A 19,270-nucleotide genomic window follows, 5' to 3' on the forward strand; every position below is an offset into this window, starting at 1 on the left:
GTTAGTTATAATATTCATCTTCAAACGAATGTTGTTTATTTTTCATTAATGTCCATTTCCCCCTGTTTTCGTTAACCTGCTAGGTATCTTCTTTGCCCGAATAATTAACAATTTTTGTTAAACCTGTTTATTTATTTTTCATTGTAACTAAACCGAATTATTTAATACTATTTCTATCTGACTTTAATATCAAAGATATCAAACTTGGTTTATATATGTGTTTTAGTTTCGGAAAGTCAAACCTAATATTTATGGAAATTAAATCTCAAAGACAAACACAAATATTCTTCAAACAAAATTTTTAACAAACAACTTTCGCCAGACTTACATTAAAAGTAAAACCAAAAATCCAATTATTGAACACGTAGTGAACCTTTATTCTCAAGTGCTAGAAAGAGTCCATTAGAGATAGAAGAATCTCAAGGCTGTGCCGAATAACCTTTTCTACTTTGAAATAGACTAGCAATATCATTGGCAATATTCATTTCAGATTTATGTTTTACAACAAAAGTATATTTTCAAAGTTAAAATAAGAAAAAGCAAGTGATATAAAGCACCTTTATTCTCTTTTAACCAATATTATATTCCACATAAACTGGGGGTTTAATACCGTGCACTTAGTTTTCTTCTTCCACCACTTTCCCCTCCTCTTTTTTTTCTTTCTGTAAATTGGATGAAACATGGAAGGGTCAAATTAATAAACGTTTAGATATTCGACGTGTTATTGTTGTAAGAGAGAAATCAGAAAATAAGGGTTGTTACACTTTAAGCCAACAACTTGAATGAATTGCTCAAATCCAGGTCAGCCAGTGCACTCATAAATTGCAAACCTGTCAATTTTCATTCTTTCTAACGGTCCAATAATGTTTGTATTGAGAAATTATGTCTTTTTCTTTATATAATATTGGTCTACAATGTTTCATACAACCCATTACAATTTACAATTGCCCAACCCTTCCTTCTAATGTGGCTTTTGATAAATCTTTGTGTGGGCGATATTATGCTTTACTCATTGAAAGTAACCCACCTGTCTGTTCAATTATAAATCTTTATTATTTCTTGTTGTCCCCCGTATTTAATTTCTTTAATATGTTTTAAAGTTTCTGAATTTATTATGAAGTTGCGGTTGCGAAAATTTTGAATACTATCAAAACAATACATTACATGCGTAGGGTTTGTTCGGATTTTCTAATTACCAAACCAAACCAATTATATCGGGTTACTAAATCTAAATACCAAACCAAACAAATAAAAGTTGGGTTTTGAATCTCGATTTTTTTCGGATTTTTCGGATTTTCGAGATTTTTCGGTTTGTTTTCTACATAAAGTCTTCATAGCACAAAACATAAAATTTGTATTCCATATATTTCTTTAATCCTAGTAAGACAGAACTATATAAGATGTTTTTGAATAAAATAACATAAAATGAGATGAGTCATGGCATTGTACTAAAATATTCAACAATAAAGATAATAAAATTGCATAAAATAAATATTATTAATAAGCCCTAATGAAAACAAACATAATTTAAAATTATGACTAATAAGTATTATTATTTACATGACTAACCACTAAAAGAAAAATAAGTTATACATTTTATCTAAACCATGAAAAAACTAAAAAAAATATATATCCAACACTATTTTTATTCATAGTACAATTGAATTGAATGTCTTTTATTAGCATTAGTATTGATTTGATTTTGATTTAGGATTTATTTGAGTTACTAACATTTATGGACTATAAAACTTATTGGAGCATCCAAAAATTATAATTCCAAGCTTGAAATAATACGATAAAAGATAAAATTATGAAAAAGTTTAAGAAATATTTATAAACTACATTATCATGAATATTTTTATGTATTAAATATAATTAAAACTTCTATACATATAATGTTGGGTTGGTTTGGTTTCGTTTTGACTTTTTTAGCTAAAACCAAACCAAACCAAATATGGTCGGATTTTTTTTTCCAATACCGAACCAAATCAAACCAAACAATAGCCGTATTTTTTTCTTGGTTTGACTTAAATTATCGGGTTGATGCGATTTATCGGTTTCATTTGCACACCCCTACATTATGCTTCGGGCCATGGTTGTTTTTGTCAATTCTTCATTGTTTTTTTTTTGTTGGTAAATTAGATACTTATATTCTACTATTCTATAAGAGAGTTAGCAGGCACCTTCCCGTCAACATGCCTGTTTATTGTGAGGGTATTTCTGGAATTTCAATGTTTATCTGCTTTCAAGCTACTGTACATGAAGCTTTATCACCTGTACATATTTGATGAGTGTATTTGATGAGTGTGATGATCGTGTGGGGGCCACCTCAATTCCCATGCCACACGTCTAGAGTAGCTTTTGAAATTGTCACTTCCTATCATGTGGACCCTCTTTTAATGTTTCAATATCACTAATATTTATTTATACCCTTGAATTATCACTTTTACTTTAAATGACGTTGGTGTTTGTGTAAATTTGTGAACTTTGAGAACCTTCTAACTGTTCCAAGAGTATCAAATGGCTGATGTAAATATTTTCAAGTATTATCAAGCTACGATATACATAAACTAAAGTGATTAAAATGAATTATTTCAAGCTACGTGATTAGCTTGGTGCAAATTTAGTATAATATTGTTGGAGGATTAGTTCCTTACAATAATATGGAAGACATATTTCCTAATCAAACAGAGGAAGAACATGAATTTACAAACATAAGCAAAAACTTAGAAGTTTTTAGAGGAATTAAGAGGAAAAGAATGATTTAATTGGGATTCAAGGGCATTGATGGATCACTAAAAGAAAAAGCAAACAGTAAAAATATTACTCTACGCCTTGACTTTTGAAAAAAGATGTTTCCATTAAAAAAGAAATAGGGTACGAGGTGAAATTATTATATAAATAGATCGGATAAATATTAAAATAAAATTATTTAATAAAAAAAGGGTAAGATAAAAAAGGGTAATTACGCGCTTAGATCAAATCGATCGTTTCATAATGTGTCACCTTTTGTCATTATGTAACCAAAAATTTAACGATACGATATAATAAAATTAAAGTAATGTCACACCTCTTTGTACCCTAAAAGATATGTGTTATATTAGGTGCTCACAAGTAACAATCGAAATAAATATTGTATTTGAAGTAACAATACGATATAGTATAATAAGTAACAACAATCAAAATAAGTTATTAATGTTGGATCTTAATCACATTTTATTACATACTCCCTTTCTCTCAACATAAAGGGTCTAACAAGTTATATATAATAATCACTGGGGTTCAAATTCAAATTTTAAGAAGCATTCAACCAATATCCGATTGAGGCCGAAGAAAAAAGTATTTGAAGGTCAAAATTGGAAAGAAAAAAAGTATATACAAGATGAGTTATGTTTGGACATGAACTTAACATAAAAAATTTTATCAAAAATTTGCGCCAAAAATTGCATTTATTTCGCTTAAACAAAATTTTTTACTATTTCACTCACACTAACTTAAATTGTGAATACATTTCTCAATTTTACTCAAACCTCTAGAATATAAAGTTAAATTATTAATTCACTAAAATTGTGTAGTTTACTTGAACTTGTGCCCGTGCACAGCGCGGGTCATCCCTTACTAGTACTATCTTATAAGAGGGAATGAGGTCAGTAGGTCAACGTGTTTGCTTTGCTTGCTTAGGAACTAAAGGGCAATTTGGTCATTTTTGTTCAAATAGAGTAATATAACTGGCAAAAAAGGAATCATATTGTAGCTTATATATAAAGTTTTCAGCGCTTTTGGCTAAATTATCCCTAACTTATGTAGTTAACCATCATCACACTCTTTCCTACTTAGCGGCTCCCCAGCCCACACGTGCCAAGCCTAACTAATCGTTTCTTCTCTCGATATTACTTTAACAAATCATAACCTATGTTAACATTCTTTATTTACTCAACATTTGTTTCATTGTACTACTATTTTAATATTATTTGTTAAATTTTAAATTTACTTGTGTGCTAATTTTGTTTATTAATTAGATGGTATAAAAATGTTGTAACTTATTATATGGACTGTCATTTTCTATGTTTGATACTTTCTAACATCAAAGACTATAGACTATTTACCGGGGGGAAATTTAGACAAAATCAAATAAAATATATTCAAATTCTAAGAAATATTAAAAATTATTTATATATTAAAGAATATAAAGATATATTGTTACATAGAAAATTTTAGAAGTTTACATTGCATCTTAATTTTTTGAGGGATAATTAATCAATTTAGAGTTTAATGTTGTAGAAAGTATATAAATTAACTGTAACGTAATTTTTTTATTTCAATCTTAAGATAAATATTTAAACATATTTTTGTCTTCTATATTCTAAGATTTGATTTTCTCCGGAAAAAGTTCGAATTAAGGAGCATACGTTTTAACCATTAATGGGACAATGTTACAAATTTTAAAAATTTCAAGTACAATTCCGAGGGTGCATTTGGTATTTTGTTTTTCCAAAAAAAAGTGAAGTTAAGAAGAAAAGTACAAGAAAACATTAAAAAAATGTAGAGTAAGAACAAAATAAAACAAGGGAGGAACAACCTGAAAAAATTGAAAAAGGAAGCAGACATATTAATTATTTTGTGGTATATGATTTGGAGTTTGCTACCACAAAATTTGAATAGTATCATCTATAACTTAACATTAGGAAATTGTTATCTGTAGAAGCAAAGTTGCTTTTATGATTACTTTTATTGTTGTAGAACTAGGAATTTAACTTCCCAATAAATATTAGATACGTTAAAGTTTGTAGGAAACCCAAAAAAATGAAACTATTTCTATTTGTCGAAAATAATAGTAAAATATATCAGAAAATCTATCAATAAAAGAACTACAAATAAAATTATATTTGAACCTACATTGTTGGGTCCGTGCTAGCACGGGCCGAAGGCGATCTAGTATAATTACAAAAGGGATTTTTTCGTTTTTATACACTATTTGAAATTTTATTACCAAAATTGTCAATGTTTTGTTATTTACCCGACCTACATAAGTTTTATCTACAAAATATATACATTTCACATTAAAAGGCTTCCGGTTCATTATTAGTGCCTTCAATCAAGGGATTTAGTTACACTCTTTTCCTTTCTTTTTTTTTCTCTTCTTCTCTTTCCTTTTTTTTTTCTTCCGCCTTAAAATACACTAATCAATTAAAGTTGGAGGGGTTTTGGCGGATGCATGAACACAACTTTACTCCTTGCTGTCATTTTATTATTTAAATGATTGGTGCCGTTAATTTTAGTCATACTTAGTTGATGTAGCGTTTTAAGTTGCATCAATGGTCAAATATTATACTACTATAAGAAGGGTTGTCTAAGCATATGATATGTATGTGGTTCAATTATTCGAAAAATTTGGGCATTTACGTCTAAGCCTTAAGATGATGGTTGGAGCAGTTCAGAATCATATAAACCCCTTTGGAAAACTCTTATATGATTAATGAAGGATATATATGTGATTGTATAAAATTTGTATATTTTGTATTTGATTTATACACAGTAAAAATAAATTTCATACAACTAATTATATATTATACAACTTATCTACAATTTTCATACATTATTTCTACCCAGTTAATACAACTACAATATCATACCATTTAAATATAATTTTTATACAATATATCTTTTGTATATTTTGTATCTGATTTATATATAGTAAAAATAAATTTTATACAACTAATTATATATTATACAACTTATCTACAACTTTCATACATTATTTTAACCCAGTTATATATAACTACAATATCATACAACTTAAATATAATTTTTATACAATATTGTTCAACTTTCATACAATATTTAAATAAAAAATATATATAAACAACAGAATATAATTTTTCTACAACTTCTTCTTTCTCTGATTAGAAAGTCGGGTAAAGAGTTTTCTTCACCTTTAATGAAATCAATTTGAAAATCATAGATAATAGCCATCTGACAAAAATCTGTTTTGAAATGAGGTTTTTAACATCTTTTTGTAAAATCACTTTGGCTGATTTACAATCAACCCTTAGTAAAAATTCTTTATTTATTAAATCGTCTTGAAATTTTGTAATACATAGTACTATAGACAAAATCTCTTTTTTGACTATACTAGAATTTTTCATAGCCGAATTCCATATTCCGGAAGTGAAACGAATTAATTGTTCTAGAGAGCTTGAAGAGATTCTTTGTTTGAGAATACCACCGTACCCCTCATCAGAAGTGTCGGTTTCAACTATCATGAATACCTCAGGATTGGGAATACGTAGACAAGGAAGTTTTTGGACAATAGTTTTGACTCTTTTGACGGTGTCAGAAACTGCTGACTCTGCAAAATGCTTTCCTGCCTTGTGCTTTTAGTCAATGTTGCTTTCAAGGATCTATTTGTCGTATGAAATGGACCCTTGCTAAATTCCTAAATGACAGGCATTGTCCACAGGCTCTCAGTCGCTTTCTGATAATTCTTGAGCAAAATATAATCTAGGCTGGTGGTCATTATGGCTGGTTGTCTATGGTTAGCTGATGTTGCCTTTCTCACTTGACGTCTAGGGAAATAGCGAAGCGACACTCATGTTTTCAAGTGCAGTCAGTGATGTAATGCATGCGAACATTTTCTGGCCAGATTTGCCTTATACAACTGATGAACTCGGAAGTAAGATTCCCAGTTCTTTTTATTAGCATGTTTTGCTCAAGCTAATAATTTTCTTCTTTGTGGTTAATGGCTTATCTACAATCCTCGAAGGTTTATGTGCTTTCCCTTTTTATCAGATGTCTACTTTCAAGTAAAGAATGACGAAGATGTTCTGAAAAATCCAACAGAAGAAAGAAAGCGTTGTTAGGATCGGGAACCCGGGTATTGCGGAATATAGCCAAACAATGGTATAATGGCAATAACAAAGTCAATGGAAGTTGATAACAACGACAATTAAAGTAGATAAAGAAGACACAAATTTAACGTGGTTCGGTCAAAGTGACCTACGTCCACAAGCGGAGAGGGGCAATTTAATATAACAATAATAGTACAAAATTAGAGTAAATACTCTAATTAATCCCAAATACCCTAAGGGAATAACCTCACAAGATCACTCCAAAGAAAGGGTTCACACAAGTGCTTCCCAACACTAATTCTCATACAAAACACTCTTAATAAAGGAAGAAAGGAAGAAACAAGAAATGAAGACTCAAGTCTTGTTGGTGTGTCTAAAATGAACTAATGGTCTTCCCTTTTATAGGCAAAAAAGTCTTTGCCTCTTAGTTGTAAAAGAAGAGATACAACTTGTGCAAATGATGTCCACCACACAATGCAATATTTTTGGGTCCCAAAGAATATTGCCAATAAAATCTACACTTTGCAAAGATGCTTATGCTTATGTGAGATAGACTTCATTAGCCAAAATATTGGCCATAATTACAAATCTCCATCTTGGCCTAATTTTGGTTGATATAGTAAATTTGCTCCACCCTCTCCGCAAAAGCCCCAATGGGCATATGTCAAAATTTAATGCCATCAAAATCAGACAAATTGTCTGATACCGAAACTGTAGTAGGGCCTATAACAGTGGATCCCAATAAAGTATACAACGAACCAGATCTGTGTGCTTTCATGATCAAACGAGCACCTTGAAAAATTTTCAGAACTCCACCTTCACCAGTGAATTTGCACCCAAGAGATTCTAAAGTGCCCAGAAAGATGAGATTTTTCTTCAACTCGGGAACATATCTAACATCGGTGAGAGTTCTCACCACATCATCGTGCATTCTGACCCGAATTGTACCTTTGCCAATAACGTTACAAGTAACATTGTTACCCAATTGGACAACTCCACCTGCAACTGAATCATATGTAGAAAATAAGTCCCTGCTAGGACACATATGATATGAACAACCGGAATCTAAAATTCACTCATTGTCTAATCTGAAACTAGTTTCAGTTGCTAAAAATATAGTTCCCTCAATCTCATCAGTTGCTACACTAGTTTCGGCGGTGTCAGTATTTTTGTGCTCATTTTTTCTTTCTTTGTGCTTTTCTTTATTTTTCAGTTTATAGCATTCAGAGATATTGTGACCTTTCTTATGACAATAGCGACACTCTAAATTATTGTATCTGGAATTGAAGTCGGATTTGCCCCTAACAAACAAGCCAACTTCCGCTTGAGTTCCACTAGCTTCCCCAGTAATATCACTATCTATCTGTTCTTTTGATTTTAAGATAGATTTAATATCCTTATAAGAGATATTATCCTTTGCATAAAGCATAGTATCTCTTATATGCTTAAAAGATGGGGGTAGAGAACAAAGCAGTAACACAGCTTGATCCTCATCTTTAATTTCAGCATCTATATTACTCAAATCCATAAGAATGGAATCAAAGGTGTCAAGATGAGAGAGAATAGAGGTACCTTCACTCATACGAATTGTATAAAGCTTCTGCTTCAGGTAAAGTCTATTTTCCACCGTCCTCTTCATATATAAGGTTTTCAATTTTTTTCACATGTCTTTAGCTGTGGTTTCTACAGAAACTTCACGTAAAACCTCATTTGAGAGATTTAAAATAATACCTGTTTTTACCTTTTTGTCTATGATGGCAAACTCCTCGTCCGTTATTTTATCCGGCTTCTTCTCCTTTCCTTGTAACGCCAAGTCTAAGCCATCCTGAATTAGGATAGCTTCCATCTTTAATTGCCATATTCCAAAGTTTGCTCTTCGGTCAAATTTCTCAATATAGGTCTTTGTTAGAGTCATTTTGGCTATTGAAACTAACTCGGTTAGATCCGGCTCTGATACCAATTTGTTAGGATCGGGAACCCGGGTATTGCGAAATATAGCCAAACAACGGTATAATGGCAATAACAAAGACAATGGAAGTTGATAACAACGACAATTAAAGTAGATAAAGAAGACACAAATTTAACATGATTCGATCAAAGGGACCTACGTCCACAAGCGGAGAGGGGCAATTTACTATAACAATAATAGTACAAAATTAGAGTAAATACTCTAATTAATCCCAAATACCCTAAGGGAATAACCTCACAAGATCACTCCAAAGAAAGGGTTCACATAAGTGCTTCCCAACACTAACTCTCATACAAAACACTCTTAATAAAGGAAGAAAGGAAGAAACAAGAAATGAAGACTCAAGTCTTGTTGGTGTGTCTAAAATGAACTAATGGCCTTCCCTTTTATAGGCAAAAAAGTCTTTGCCTCTTAGTTGTAAAAGAAGAGATACAACTTGTGCAAATGATGTCCACCACACAATGTAATATTTTTGGGTCCCAAAGAATATTGCCAACAAAATCTACACTTTGCAAAGATGATTATGCTTATATGAGATAGACTTCATTAGCCAAAATATTGGCCATAATTACAAGCATTGTGGTAAAAAACAATTGAACTAAGAAGTTCAGTTAGTTTTCATTGTTAGGCGTTTTTTATTAAAGATAGATTATAAACTATCAAAAGCCCACATTTGTAATGATGGAATCTGCTTTATAAATAATTTTGCGGTAATTAGAGATATAAATGAAGAAATTATCCTAGGTATACCTTTTATAACTCAAATTAAATCATACCATGATAATTTAGAAGCTATTTGTACCACAATATTAGGAAAGGAAATAAAATTCCCTTATCTTAATTCTATTTTCAAGGAGGAAAGTGATTTCCTCAAATCAAAAACTATATTTAAAATAAACCTGCTTTCAAATCAGGTAAATTATTTAAAAAATAATATAAAATTTCACAAAATTGAACAAACTTTAAAAACCCCGGGAATGGAGGAAAAGATTAAAAATTCCCAAGAAAAACTCGAACTTGAAGTTTGTTCAGAATTACCCAATGCCTTCTGGGAAAGGAAAAGGCATGTAGTCGAACTTCCTTATATTAGTGAATTCACTGAACAAGTCATACCCACTAAGGCTGGGCCTATTCAAATAAATCATGAACTCATGGAAGTTTGTAAAAACGAAATTAACGGTCTCTTTAAAAAGAAGATAATTAGACCCTCTAAATCACCTTGGAGCTGTGCAGCTTTTTATGTTAACAGAAGTGCAGAAAAGAAAAGAGGAGCTCCTATACTTGTTATTAATTATAAACCATTAAACAAAGTATTACAATGGATTAAGTACCCGATACCTAATAAAATAGATCTATTAAAAAGAACTTATAAAGCCAATATCTATAGCAAATTTGATATGAAATCAGGATTCTGGCAAATTCAAATTAGTGAAAAAGATAAATATAAAACTGCTTTCAATGTCCCATTTGGACAATATGAATGGAATGTTATGCCTTTCGGGTTAAAAAATGCCCCATCAGAATTTCAAAATATTATGAACAACATATTCAATCCATACAGTAATATGTCAATTGTTTACATTGATGATGTCTTAATATTTTCTGAAGATATAGACTCTCACTTTAAACATTTAAATACATTCTTTAAAGTAGTAAAACATAATGGATTAGTGGTTAGTGCTAAGAAGATTAAGTTGTTCCAAACAATTATTAGATTCTTAGGACATGACCTATACCAAGGCACGTATAAACTAATATGTAGAGCCATTGAGTTATCATCTAAATTCCCTGATGAAATCTTAGATAAAATATAACTACAAAGGTTTTTAGGAAGTCTTAATTATGTAGCAAACTTCATTCCTGATATTAGGAAAATATGTGAACCTCTATACAAACGTCTCAGAAAGAATCCAGTCCCATGGAGTCAAGAACAAACTGACACTGTCAAAAGACTCAAAACTATTGTCCAAAAATTTCCTTGTCTAGGTATTCCTAATCCTGAGGCATTCATGATAGTTGAAACCGACGCTTCTGATGAGGGGTACGGTGGTATTCTCAAACAAAGAATCTCTTCAAACTCTCCAGAACAATTAGTTCGTTTCACTTCCGGAATATGGACTTCGGCTCAGAAAAATTATAGTACAGTCAAAAAAGAGATTTTGTCTATAGTACTATGTATTATAAAATTTCAAGACGATTTAATAAATAAATTTTTTTTACTAAGGGTTGATTGTAAATCAGCCAAAGAGATTTTACAAAAAGATGTTAAAAACCTCATTTCAAAACAGATTTTTGCCAGATGGCAAGCATTATTATCTAGTTTTGATTTTTAAATTGATTTCATTAAAGGTGAAGAAAACTCTTTACCCGACTTTCTAACCAGAGAATTCCAACAGGGAAAAAATGAGACCGAATCAGAAGGGTCCCTTCAGGGCCTTACCAAAGAGAGAAAATAGGTACTCTGCACTTGCAGACTACTACCCACCTTTACCCGTGAGACCACCTATAAATATAATGGTAACCCCTCCGAGAGTTCCCACCATAAATAAACCAGCAACAATGACAGTCCTTGGTACTATTCCAAAGATAGAAGGACCATTCCAACAAGCTTCTTCGAAAGCTTCGACAAGCCAAACTGGTAAGATACTAACCAGTTCAGATAACGAAATGAAGACCCCAGAGTCATTCGCGCAGGCAGTCAAGCCAGAAACAACATCCAAGAAGGAAGGAAAAAAAATCAGTTTCTCAAGAAAAAGAAACATTTGAAATAATTTCCAAAGCACCAATTAAAGTGATAGCACTAGACAAAGGTTACAAAAACTTTGACAAACAAGATTTGATTAGACCCTGTTACACCAACAGAAACTATGTTGAAACCAGTGACCCCCTAAAATCAAGGAGGTATTATGAATTTATTCTTACAAATACAGGATCAGTCACTTTTGAGCATACCCTTAGGGATGACAAAGGTCCTGACAGTATTAAGTATTCTAGATTCACTATCAACAAAATAATTAGCCTTTTTGAATGGGAAATGGATCACTTGCACACCCCGATTGTGCTCTCTGTATAATTCAGACCCCAAACATATAATTTTAAAGATTACATGGATGCATGGTACAATTTTATTTACCTACGCCCAGGTTCACATACGTGATTCGTAAAATATAGTGAACAAGTAGCAAGATCATTCATACCAAGATGGTTTTATGATTGGTGAAAAACATTTGGAGGAACAGAGTAATCAATGCCCCGGAGCTTCCATATTCATTATGAGAGATTCCAGAAAGAACAGGAAATCTCTACCTTACCAGATCACATTAAAATCTGCAAATATTATTTTGCAAAAAGGATTTCATTCATAATCGGTTGGACGTTCGAAATTGAACAGATCGAATGAATTCAATATTTAGTTAAGATACCAAAAATCAAAGAATGGGTTCCTGAATCAAGAGAGATCAAGAAACTCAAACCAGCAAGCAGAAGTGGATCTACCAGTTCACAAGCAGAATTAAAAAAGAGACTCTTAGAAGTCTTAGCAAACATTGAAACAGCAAGCCCAGTAGAAGTATAGGCTATGTTAGACACAGTATTAGCATCCTCCTCAACAGAAAACCAAGGCAATGGAGACATGGAGGACCCACACGGAATAGCCCAAGCATACCGGGCCTACGCAGAAGAAGAATAGCATCTGGAGACAATAACTCTCCAGACAAAGACAAACGACTCTTCAAAAAAGAAGGAGTCACCTAACAACAACGACCACAAAAAGACAAAAACAGTACCTGCCTCTTAAAAAAAGCAGCAAACAACCTTTCAGTAAAGCAACAGACAACAAACTGAGATCGTCCATTTAGACGGTTGAGATTAACTCACCAAAAAACTGAAGTCTATATAAGACTTCCAAAATTGTAATAGAAGGCATCCGAAAAAATTTCCCAAGATTTTTCCCTATCTTATCTCTCCCTTCTGTAAAAATATTCTCTTATGTTTGAATAAAGCTTTTAACAAGTAAGTGTTTCTGTCTTACTATTTTAATTCCGCATTTATTTTATCTATTTTAAAGATAAAACGTATGATCCTCTTAATGGTATAGATTTAATGGACAAATCCCTTATGACAATCTTACATATGGAGATTTAATCAGTTTTATTAATGTAACAGGTCAATATGCACCTGAGTCTAATAATGCTAATTTATTTATCGTGATGTGTTTTACCTTTAAGGTAATAGGAATATGATAACTATGGGCTCTTACTTTAGTAATCTTTGCCACAACTGTACCATTAATAGATTCTTCATTATTTTTTAAATTATCATCTTCTGTGAAGTATTCACCAATTGTTTCTTTCTTATTGGCTGCTTGTAATACTTCTCTAGTAAGATTTTCCATTTCTATTTTGTCAAGTCTAAGCTTAACCATTTTTATTTCATCTTTTACAGATTTTAATTCTGTTTGGAGATGTTGAATAGTAGGTTTATCATCTTTGACTGAAAATCTATTTATAACCTCTTTCATATTAAAGGGTTCTATTTTATAATGATTTTCTTTCTGATTAATGATGATATTTTTTAATTCTTTTAAGTATTTTGTTTTAATATCTTCATCATCTATGTGATTAATAATATCAAATAAGACTTCTTTAGAGAAAGCACTACCGCAGTCTTCTCTAATCATTACTTTTTCTATAAACATATCTTTATACCATCTAAAATCTGTTAATTTTGGACAGTTAAGATTGTTAAGAAGTTCTAAACTCCTGTCTTGGAAAAGTTTTGGTTCTCCAATGAAGTGTTTAGCAATACAGTAGATTAAAGTTGCAGAAGCATCTTCTCTAGCTTCTTGCTCTGCAACTTGCATTCCTGATTCAGTTTTTATTATAGTTGCAACTGTAGTGGCTCCTAGAATTTGATTTCTATTTTCTTCTGATAGATAATTATCCCACCAATTTTCTAGGGGGTCACTGGTTTCAACATAGTTTCTGTTGGTGTAACAGGGTCTAATCAAATCTTGTTTGTCAAAGTTTTCGTAACCTTTGTCTAGTGCTATCACTTTAATTGGTGCTTTGTAAATTATTTCAAATGTTTCTTTTTCTTGAGAAACTGATTTTTTCCCTTCCTTATTGGATGGTGTTTCTGGCTTGACTGCCTTCGCGAATGACTCTGGGGTCTTCATTTCGTAATCTGAACTAGTTAGTATCTTACCAGTTTGGCTTGTCGAAGCTTTCGAAGAAGCTTGTTGGAATGGTCCTTCTATCTTTGGAATAGTACCAAGGATTGTCATTGTTGCTGGTTTATTGGTGGTGGGAACTCTCGGTTTTGTGGTGGGAACTCTCGGAGGGGTTACCATTATATTTATAGGTGGTCTCACCGCTAAAGGTGGGTAGTAGTCTGCAAGTGCAGAGTACTTATTTTCTCTCTTTGGTAAGGCCCTGAAGGGACCCTTCTGATTCGGTCTCATTTTTTTTCCTGTTGGAATTCTCTGGTTAGAAAGTCGGGTAAAGAGTTTTCTTCATCTTTAATGAAATCAATTTGAAAATCAAAACTAGATAATAATGCTTGCCATCTGGCAAAAATCTGTTTTGAAATGAGGTTTTTAACATCTTTTTGTAAAATCTCTTTGGCTGATTTACAATCAACCCTTAGTAAAAATTCTTTATTTATTAAATCATTTTGAAATTTTGTAATACATAGTACTATAGACAAAATCTCTTTTTTGACTGAACTATAATTTTTCTGAGCCGAATTCCATATTCCGGAAGTGAAACGAACTAATTGTTCTGGAGAGTTTGAAGAGATTCTTTGTTTGAGAATACCACCGTACCCCTCATCAGAAGCGTCGGTTTCAACTATCATGAATGCCTCAGGATTAGGAATACCTAGACAAGAAAATTTTTGGACAATAGTTTTGACTCTTTTGACAGTGTCAGTTTGTTCTTGACTCCATGGGACTGGATTCTTTCTGAGACATTTGTATAGAGGTTCACATATTTTCCTAATATCAGGAATGAAGTCTGCTACATAATTAAGGCTTCCTAAAAACCTTTGTAGTTGTATTTTATCTAAGATTTCATCAGGGAATTTAGATGAGAACTCAATGGCTCTACATATTAGTTTATGCGTGCCTTGGTATAGGTCATGTCCTAAGAATCTAATAGTTGTTTGGAACAACTTAATCTTCTTAGCACTAACCACTAATCCATTATGTTTTACTACTTTAAAGAATGTATTTAAATGTTTAAAGTGAGAGTCTATATCTTCAGAAAATATTAAGACATCATCAATGTAAACAATTGACATATTACTGTATGGATTGAATATGTTGTTCATAATATTTTGAAATTCTGATGGGGCATTTTTTAACCCGAAAGGCATAGCATTCCATTCATATTGTCCAAATAGGACATTGAAAGCAGTTTTATATTTATCTTTTTCACTAATTTAAATTTGCCAGAATCCTGATTTCATATCAAATTTGCTATAGATATTGGCTTTATAAGTTCTTTTTAATAGATCTCTTTTATTAGGTATCGGGTACTTAATCCATTGTAATACTTTGTTTAATGGTTTATAATTAATAACAAGTATAGGAGCTCCTCTTTCCTTTTCTGCACTTCTGTTAACATAAAAAGCTGCACAGCTCCCAGGTGATTTAGAGGGTCTAATTATCTTCTTCTTAAGGAGATCGTTAATTTCGTTTTTACAAACTTCCATGAGTTCATGATTCATTTGAATAGGCCTAGCCTTAGTGGGTATGGCTTGTTCAGTGAATTCACTAATATAAGGAAGATGCCCCGGAGCTTCCATATTCATTATGAGAGATTCCAGAAAGAACAGGAAATCTCTACCTTACCAGATCACATTAAAATCTGCAAATATTATTTTGCAAAAAGGATTTCATTCATAATCGGGCGGACGTTCGAAATTGAACAGATCGAATGAATTCAATATTTAGTTAAGATACCAAAAATCAAAGGATGGGTTCCTGAATCAAGAGAGATCAAGAAACCTAAACCAGCCAGCAGAAGTGGATCTACCAGTTCACAAGCAGAATTAAAAAAGAGACTCTTAGAAGTCTTAGCAAACATTGAAACAGCAAGCTCAGTAGAAGTACAGGCTATGTTAGACACAATATCAGCATCCTCCTCAACAGAAAACCAAGACAATGGGGACATGGAGGACCCACATGGAATAGCCCAAGCATACGTGGCCTACGCAGAAGAAGAATAGCATCTGAAGACAATAACTCTCCAGACAAAGACAAACGACTCTTCAAAAAAGAAGGAGTCACCTGACAACAACGGCCAAAAAAAGACAAAAACAGTACCCGCCTCTTCAAAAAAGCAGCAAACGACCTTTCAGTAAAGCAACAGACAACAAACTGAGATCGTCCATTTAGACGGTTGAGATTAACTCAGCAAAAAACTAAAGTCTATATAAGACTTCCAAAATTGTAATAGAAGGCATCCGAAAAAATTTCCCAAGATTTTTCCCTATCTTTTCTCTCCCTTCTGTAAAAATGTTCTCTTATGTTTGAATAAAGCTTTTAACAAGTAAGTGTTTCTGTCTTACTATTTTAATTCCACATTTATTTTATCTATTTTAAAGATAAAACGTATGATCCTCTTAATGGTATTAGAGCCATGTTGAATATGATAGGCTAAACCTCTTATACTGTCTTTAGGGTTCGTTGAAATCTTGTTATCATGTTTATGTTATAATTCTTAGATACTTCTATACTGTTTATTTCTACATAGGTTTACTGTTCGTCTTCTTTAAAGCTTCAGATTTTATCCTCTGAGTGTTCTATATTCATAGTGTGAGGGATCCTTGTAGGATGTCGATTAAACCTTATTAAACTGCCGTCAGTTGCCGTCGTCCATAGGCTAGGGAGTGCCGCGAGAGACAGGACACAACAGGACACAGTTAACACGTTTAATCCCCAACCCCCAAGATAACTTAGAACTAAGTTCACTTCATTGGTAAGCTGTAGTGAAGAAGAAGATAAATAGTAGACACTATACAGTTAAGAATATTATAGAATTATTAAGACTATTATTACATGATTGTGATAATAGAGATAATAGACTTACGCCTTAAAGATAGTATATCTCTCAAAAACTGGTAAGACTTTGAAAAGATTTTGAATATGAAAAATCATCCTTCTTTTAATAGATTATTAAATAGAGGCAAATGGAGAATTTTAAAAGGATTAAGAAAAATCGATAAAAAAATATTCCGTGCTGATTACAATATTCAAATTTATAAAGAACTTATTTTTATTGAACCAAGGAAACAAACTTTAGAAGAAATTTCTGAAGTAATAAAAACTTTAGTACAAAAATTATATGATTATAAAAGTAGAAGATTTTATATTTTGCTTAATCTAAAAGCAATAAATATTTGTCTTAGAAGGTGCACGACCCTTTTTTTAAAAATGAATAATTCTGATAAAGATAAAATTTTAAATAATATCAATCAGTCTCTGGCAGTAACGAATATTGCCAAAATAGAAAATGATTTACAAAATTGGAGTATTCCGAGAGAATCCTATAGTACCATCTACCATACTGGTAAGTTTGATTTTATAAAAAATTATAATATCAAAACTTGCGAATCAACTATTGCCATCAATAACTCGATAGAAACAATCAAGTTATTAGCTGCGCAAGATATTCAACAATATAGAAAGAAATTCAATTTCCTTCGCATCGGATTAGTACAAGTGGCAGTCAAACCTTTATATAGATTAGGTTTAGACACCCCCCCTATGTCTCTTACTAAGAGATGACAGACTTCTTAACTTTGATGATTCATTATTAGGAGTTCTGCAAAGTAACCTAGCCCAAGGCTCGGTATACTTTAATTGTTATCCAAACTTTTCAGTTGACATTAATGACCAGAATATTTTGGATACCTTAACTCTTAATACAAGAGAAATAGCCAGAATATTTTCAGACTTTTCAGTTGACATTAATGACCTGAATATTTTCAGACTTCTTAACTCTTAATTTTTTAAATCTTTTATCCATTTGTTACTACTCCAAGAAGCTCAACTGCTGAAACAATTGATCAATTAACAGTAATCCGAGCCGATGACTTTAATATTGATTGGAAAAGTCTAGATGCTCAGTGGTTACACCCCAACAATATTATTAATAGAAAATGGTACGTAGATACTTACTCTTTAGAACAAAGACTATCTTTTAAAGATAAATGGATAAAAGATTTAAAAACAAAGGTATAATAGAAGCCATTAATCCACCCTTTAGAAGAAATTCTAATACCAGTTCAAAGTGAAGTAATCACAGCTTCCCCTTTTAAAAGAGAAAGTGTTCACAGTGATAGTGGACCAACTAACAAAGATATTAATAAAATTATTGTGCAAAATAATTACACAAACAACTTATTACATGTAGTTTCAAATCAATTAAAGTTATCTTACTTTAGTAATCTTTGCCACAGCTGTACCATTAATAGATTCTTCATCATTTTTTGAATTATCATCTTCTGTGAAGTATTCACCAATTGTTTCTTTCTTATTGGCTGCTTGTAATACTTCTCTAGTAAGATTTTCCATTTTTATTTTGTCAAAGTCTAAGCTTAACCATTTTTATTTCATCTTTTACAGATTTTAATTCTATTTGGAGATGTTGAATAGTAGGTTTATCATCTTTGACTGAAAATCTATTCATAACCTCTTTCATATTAAAGGGTTCTATTTTATGATGATTTCCTTTCTGATTAATGATGATATTTTTTAATTCTTTTAAGTATTTTATTTTAATATCTTCATCATCTATGTGATTAATAATATCACATAAGACTTCTTTAGAGTCGTTAGTAAGGACTTTAATAGAATTTTGTCCGCACACACATATTGCACCAGTGCAGCTACAATTGTCTTCTTTAGAACTACTACTACTGTCTGAGCTATATGCCATGTTTATCATTACATCGTCACTGTCAGAATAGCTTTCATCTGATGATGACGATAATGTGTTGTTTTTATTTTGTTCTAGAATAGCAAATAGCTTTTCTTTAACATTTTCATCAATTTCTAAGGTATTAACCTTTTTCTTTTTCTTGTTGGTGACTGGGCATTCATTAGCTCTATGCCCTGTCTTTCCACATGACCAACATTTATTACCATGTTCTTTCTTAGAACGTCTTTTAAATCTTCTCTTCTTAGGAGTTCCTTCTTTCTTTTCTTTACGCTTATGGCATTTTTTTGATTTTTCAGAAGATTTTTTATGTCGTTTTGCTCTTTTAGAAGGAGCAGCAATAGTTTTTAATCCGAAGTCTTGACGCGGAATTAAAATAGTAAGACAGAAACACTTACTTGTTAAAAGCTTTATTCAAACATAAGAGAACATTTTTACAGAGGGGAGAGAAAAGATAGGAAAAAATCTTGAGAAAGTTTTCGTATGCCTTCTACTACAATTTTGGAAGT

The 19,270-nt window shown here is 31.7% G+C and overlaps 1 protein-coding gene and 1 long non-coding RNA gene across 2 annotated transcripts in view; both read left to right on the forward strand.

The window, feature by feature from the left end:
* Positions 1–19,270, forward strand: part of LOC104092257 (tobamovirus multiplication protein 1) — a 157,775-nt gene that overhangs the window by 57,891 nt on the left and 80,614 nt on the right. The gene's annotated exons all lie outside the window — the stretch shown is intronic.
* LOC138904708 (uncharacterized) lies at positions 7,968–8,415 on the forward strand. The gene is made up of 2 exons (XR_011413466.1): positions 7,968–8,194; positions 8,355–8,415. It is a non-coding gene; the product is annotated as an uncharacterized lncRNA (long non-coding RNA).

This window comes from Nicotiana tomentosiformis, chromosome 2, assembly GCF_000390325.3.
Source record: "Nicotiana tomentosiformis chromosome 2, ASM39032v3, whole genome shotgun sequence".
In the NCBI taxonomy this organism is placed as follows: domain Eukaryota; kingdom Viridiplantae; phylum Streptophyta; class Magnoliopsida; order Solanales; family Solanaceae; genus Nicotiana; species Nicotiana tomentosiformis.